Source organism: Euprymna scolopes, chromosome 29 (genome assembly GCF_053919585.1).
Source record: "Euprymna scolopes isolate OS-2025 chromosome 29, ASM5391958v1, whole genome shotgun sequence".
Lineage (NCBI taxonomy): Eukaryota > Metazoa > Mollusca > Cephalopoda > Sepiida > Sepiolidae > Euprymna > Euprymna scolopes.
Genome location: NC_136510.1, coordinates 19,956,211 through 19,962,062, shown reverse-complemented (window position 1 = coordinate 19,962,062; position 5,852 = coordinate 19,956,211). Strand labels below are relative to the sequence as shown.

Genomic DNA, 5,852 nt, shown 5'->3' with positions numbered 1-5,852 from the left:
ACACAGAAGAGACGTTTCTCACAGAAGAGACGTTTCTCACAGAAGAGACGTTTCTCACAGAAGAGACGTTTCACACAGAAGAGACGTTTCTCACAGAAGAGACGTTTCTCACACAGAAGAGACGTTTCTCACAGAAGAGACGTTTCTCACAGAAGAGACGTCGCCGGTCTTTCTCTGTTCTATCATTATTTTTATGGCAAGTACTCGACTGTATCCTAATATCCGATTCTCCCTGTAAAACATTCGCAACAAAACCCCGTCTACTGTAAATAATTGTTTCTTTTCTCTTTCAACCTAGATTTAAACTAAACTGCCATGATCAGAATTTCGTTTCAAGAACTATCCGTCTGTGGAACACAATGCCACGGGGTTTCTTCCCATCTAACTATAACATGTTCGTATTTAAGTCAAATATTATCAACTTCTTATTCTGCCACCCTCTTATATAATCAAATTCTGTTCAGATATGGAGAGTAGAAAACGCATTGTGGATGCGTTATCGGCAGCTCCTGTTACTCTCGCTTCTTCTTATTTGTCCCTCAGTCCTCATTTTTTAAATGAGTGATTTTTCGGACAAAGGGAGAAGAAAAAGCTGTTTTCTAGGTTGGCAGTATTTTTGCGAACAGTTGGCTGAGATGGCGGAAATTTTCTGTTTCTATGTCTATCCTTGTAGCCATGTCACTAGTAAGGATGCTGGAGGTAAACGTTTTGTCTGGGCTGACGTTATCCGCCTGATAGTCAGGGACCCGAACCTTGGATTAAGGAGGCTGTCCTATCAGCAGGTGCAAAGTACTGGGGCTGCTGTATTGCCATTTGGTGAATGGATTCTGGACCATGCAGTAGCTTCTGGTGGGGCCTCTCGATGCCATACTAGTGGGTAATTGTTACGGCTTTACCTTATCATTAGCTACAAATAAAAAAAAAATTCTTCGTTTCTTTTTCTCTCTTAATTTCCCCTCTCTGTCCTGTTCTAAGTAAATCTGTCGACCTAGTCCACAAATTCCTAAATTTCATCATGACAAGTTTCAAGAAAAAATACACGATTAAACCCGGTTCTCCAACTTCCAACGTAGACCCCTACTACCATGTCTCCTTCTCCAACATCAGGGGTCTTCGTTCTAACCTTCCAGAGGTTGAAACCCAATTACAGGAGACTAAACCAGACCTTTTATTTTTATGTGAAACTGGCATTGGACAGGCTATTTCCCTAGATGAGTTTGCAATTTCAGGATACTCTAACTTAACTTCTAAATCTGACCCCCAAGATCGCCATGGGCATGGAATATGTGCCTATATTAGGGATAGCTTTCCATGTGGTAGGGACATCTCCAGGGAAGATCCTAACTTACCTTATATGTGCTTCCGGGTTGCTTTAGCTCACACTACTGCATTTATATTTACTCTCTATCGCCCCCACAACAGCGGAGTTACTATCTTTCAAAGCATATCTGAGAAAATTGACCAAGTCCTTTCTACTTATCCTTCAGCTAACATTCACATATGTGGAGACTTCAATGTTCACAACGTCGAATGGTTGACCCACTCAAACAAGACCGATGATGAGGGGAGGTTCTGTCATGATTTCTCCATTGCCTATGACCTCACTCAGATTGTTCAGGAACCTACCCGTGTGCCCGATAATGACGGCCAGTATGCGAGCCTACTAGACCTTTTTCTCACAACTTGCCCTGAACTATGTTCAGTTTCTGTTCTGTCGCCTCTTGGATTTTCCGACCACTCTGTTGTATCAATTAAGATAAAAATGAAATGTAATAAGTCCCCAGACGTACCTCTTCATCGTACAGTATATCGATACACTAAGGCTGACTGGGATAGCTTCCGTACATTTATATCTGATCTACCTCTGCATTCCATGTTTAAAAAGGATGTGTCCTCTATAGTATTAGACCTAACTGAATGGTTAATTGTAGGTATTGACCATTTCATACCCTCTAAAAAGTTTCAGCAAAAACCTAACAGCCAGCCATGGTTCTCTCCAGAATGTGCTGCTGCCATTGCGCACAGAAATCACTTTTTCCACTGCTTCAAACGTAATAGATGTATGGAAACTAAAGCCGTTTTCAGGACTGCCAGCAACCATTGTAAGAAAGTAATAAGGAACGCAAGAGTGTTGTATGCTCAATCTGTCAAGTCCAAAGTAGCTGAGCAGCGGCTTGGTTCCCACCAGTTTTGGCAAATAGCAAACAGAATCCTGAACAGAAGCGTGTGCTCCATCCCAACTATTATCAATGGACCTGAGGTAATCTCGTCAGCATCAGACAAAGCCAAACTCTTTGTCAAGAACTTTGCAGCTAATTCTACCCTTTGCGACCAAGACCGCCAACCCCCAATATTTCCTCCTGTATCAGAAAACACGCTATGTGATATACGTATATCTGTACGTGATGTTGCGAAGCTAATCAAAAACCTTGATTCGAGTAAAGTAACTGGCCCTGATGGTATTCCAATTATAGTACTCAAAAAACTTCAACCTGAACTAGCGCCCATACTTATAAAACTGTTTAAACGTTGTCTTAAGGAGAATAGTTTCCCATCTCCCTGGAAAATCTCATCAGTATGCCCTGTATTTAAGAATTCAGGTGATCGCTCATCCCCCTCTCAGTACAGGCCAATAAGTCTCCTGTGCGTCATGAGTAAGTTGCTAGAATCTGTGTTAAATACAGAAGTAATCAAACATCTCAACAAAAATAACCTTCTTAGTGACACTCAATATGGTTTCCGTTCTGCTAGATCTACAGCAGATGTCCTTACAGTTATATCGCATAGGATTAGCAAATCTCTCGACGATGGCAATCTTTCTAGGGCAATTGCTCTTGACATATCTAAAGCCTTTGATAGGGTATGGCATAAAGGTTTACTTCATAAGATCGCTAGCTATGGTATAGCTGGAAAAGTCTTCTCAACTATTAAATCATTTCTTTCTGATAGGTTCATAAGAGTAGTAGTTGAGGGGCAAAAATCAGAAGCTCACAGTATTAATGCCGGTGTCCCCCAGGGATCCATCCTGGGCCCAACTCTTTTCCTGATCTACATTAATGATCTTCCAAATCATATCCTTACATCATTTGTAGACATTTATGCTGACGACACTACCATTTATGGTACCACATCTAAGACAGTAAACGACCAAGTTCTCTCCAATTCTCTCTCCTCTGATCTTGAGCACGTAGTACAATGGAGAAAGGATTGGCTGGTTACTTTTAATGCATCTAAAACCAAGCTTCTCTCTTTACATCATCAACATTCTAATTCACATTTGTCATCAATTGAAATGAATGGCTCTCGTCTTCAGGAGGCCTCATGTTTTGACAAGCTTCTGGGCTTGACCATTACTCCTGATCTTAAATGGAACACGTATATCAAATCTGTTGCCAAGGCCGCTGGAAAAATGGTGGGATCTTTCTATCGATCCAGTAGATATCTCACTGCTGATGCTATTCTCTACCTATATAAGAGCCAGGTACGTCCAAGGATGGAATACTGTTGCCACATCTGGGCAGGAGCTGCTAGAAAGGACTTGTCCTGCCTTGATAGAGTTCAAAATAGACTTCGTAGCCTCGTAGGAGATGTCCTTTTCTCCTCCTTGCAACCTCTATCTCACAGAAGAGATGTTGCGAGTTTGTCTCTGATGTATCGTTATTTTCATGGAAAGTGTTCGACTGAGCTTCAATCTATGGTCCCCCCTCGCCAAACTTTCGCAAGAAACACTCGTCTAGCTGTAAACACTATCAATAATTTCCCCCACTCTTTATCTGTGCCTAAACCTAAACGTAGATTCCATGAACAAAGCTTCTTTCTTAGAACTGCACGCCTATGGAATTGTCTTCCGTTTTCCTGCTTTCCGGCTGACTACAATATGGTTGTGTTCAAGTCTAAAGTAAATAAGTTCTTGATGAGCCGTTCCATATAAGTTAACAAATTTACCAAATTTTCATTACTAATGATTACTATATTGACCAATTTCTACTGTACACTCTTTAACCCTTATCCTTGAGTGGCCTCTGGGCCTTGATAATGTGGTGATACCTTTGTAAAAAAAAAAAAAAAAAAAAAACTTCCTTTTCCAGTAGCTTCTTTCCAAACACTGCATGCATATGGAACTCTGTTCCTGCTCATTGTTTTCCTTCTATCTACAGCTTCGATCTTTTCAAAACTAAGGTCAATATGCATCACCTGTCTTTGGGGTAATCAGCTTTTGTATTTGTTCCTTACATGAAGTGGCTTCATACTTTGTCTCAAGTGATTTCCATAAAAAATTTTCAACGTGAACCTTGCCTAAACCCACTAATCCTTATCCTCGAATAGACGTTGGTCTTGATAAGCGTTGAGTTCTTTCAAGACTAAGGTTAATATGCATCACCTGTCTTTGGGGTAATCAGCTTTTGCATTTGTTCCTTACATGAAGTGGCTTCATACTTTGTCTCGAGCGATTTCCATAAAAAAAATCTTCAACATGAACCTTGCCTAAACCCACTAATCCTTATCCTCGAATAGACGTTGGTCTTGATAAGCGTTAAGTTCTTAGTACAAAAGAAAACATTGTTTATAATTAATTTTTAACCAATATTTTGTTTTTTGTCCATGAGTCACCACTTATCAAGTCTAAGAGCAACCCAAGGGTTAAGCACGTGCAAGGACGGTTTATGACACGTGTTTATTGACATTAGATTTGAAGAAGGTCAGGTTACGGCATTGAGGGACGGAACCTTATAAAAACATATTCCACGGATGAGAAGTTTTTGAATAATAAATTAGTGTCATAATTTTAATAGTATTCCTTATACGAACAGTATGCATGCGTTGGTCTTTTATCATAGCTTTATTTTTACGCGACTTTCAAGTTATGAATACGTTAGTTCAGTCATCATAACAATGCAATCTGCGATCCTTTCTGATCCATTCGGGCGGAATAAGAAACAGGAGGCACTACTTTTGAATGCCTTGCCTCACGTATATACAAGCATCCATCCATAGCGCTTGGAGGGGCATAGGCAATCTACAACTTTTTGTAGATGTTTTTGTAGCGAGGAGTTCTTTTTACAGGGTGAGGCTGCTGGCCTCACGCCCAACCTTCCTAGAAAGTACATACAGCGCCTAGCCTTCCCAAATGGTCACCCATCTGGTACTGGCCAGGCTCAACGTTGCTTAACTTCGGTGATCTGGCGAGAACCGGTGTGTCAACGTGATTGTGCCGTACTTTTATCTACAAGCATTGGTGTCGCGTATTCTTCCGCGACAGAAGAGGGTTTTAAAGTTTAGATAGCTATTTATGTGCCTTTATGTGTTTAGAACAAATCGACGAAATGTTGCATCCCTCTGCTTTTCTACAAGTATTTTAGTGGCGAATGCTCTGACGAACTGCAATCACTTGTGCCCCCACGACGTGAGCACCCTCGACAAACCCGACAGGCTGCTAAATCCCACCCCCACACAGTAGAGATCCCTAGATGTAAAATATCTTTTTACTCCAATAGTTTCTTCCCCAGAACCGCTAGACTCTGGAATTCCATTCCAGGTCCCTGCTTCCCCAACAGTACTGACGTGCAGAAGTTCAAGTGTAACGTGAACCGACATCTTGCTGCCCAAATCCCTACATAGTACCCCAGTAGTTGTTGCCCCTGATAGTAGCCCTCTACACCAAAGTGGCAATTTGCCTTGTTTGGGGGGAAAATGTAATAAAAAAAATTTTTTTAAAAAAATGAAAAATAAAAACAACAAAAATAATGAATAGGAAACATAGTCCGTTTTCAGGAACAGTTTATTTTCATGTTTTACATTGAAATAAAATAAAACACACGGACAACACGTGCACGTGAAGAATCGGCACCCCC

At 40.9% G+C, this 5,852-nt stretch overlaps 1 pseudogene; it reads right to left on the bottom strand.

Annotated features, from left to right (window-relative positions):
• Window positions 1-5,103: 5,103 nt before the first annotated feature.
• On the bottom strand, window positions 5,104-5,220 carry LOC145253153 (5S ribosomal RNA; annotated as a pseudogene).
• Between the last annotated feature and the right edge of the window lie 632 nt (window positions 5,221-5,852).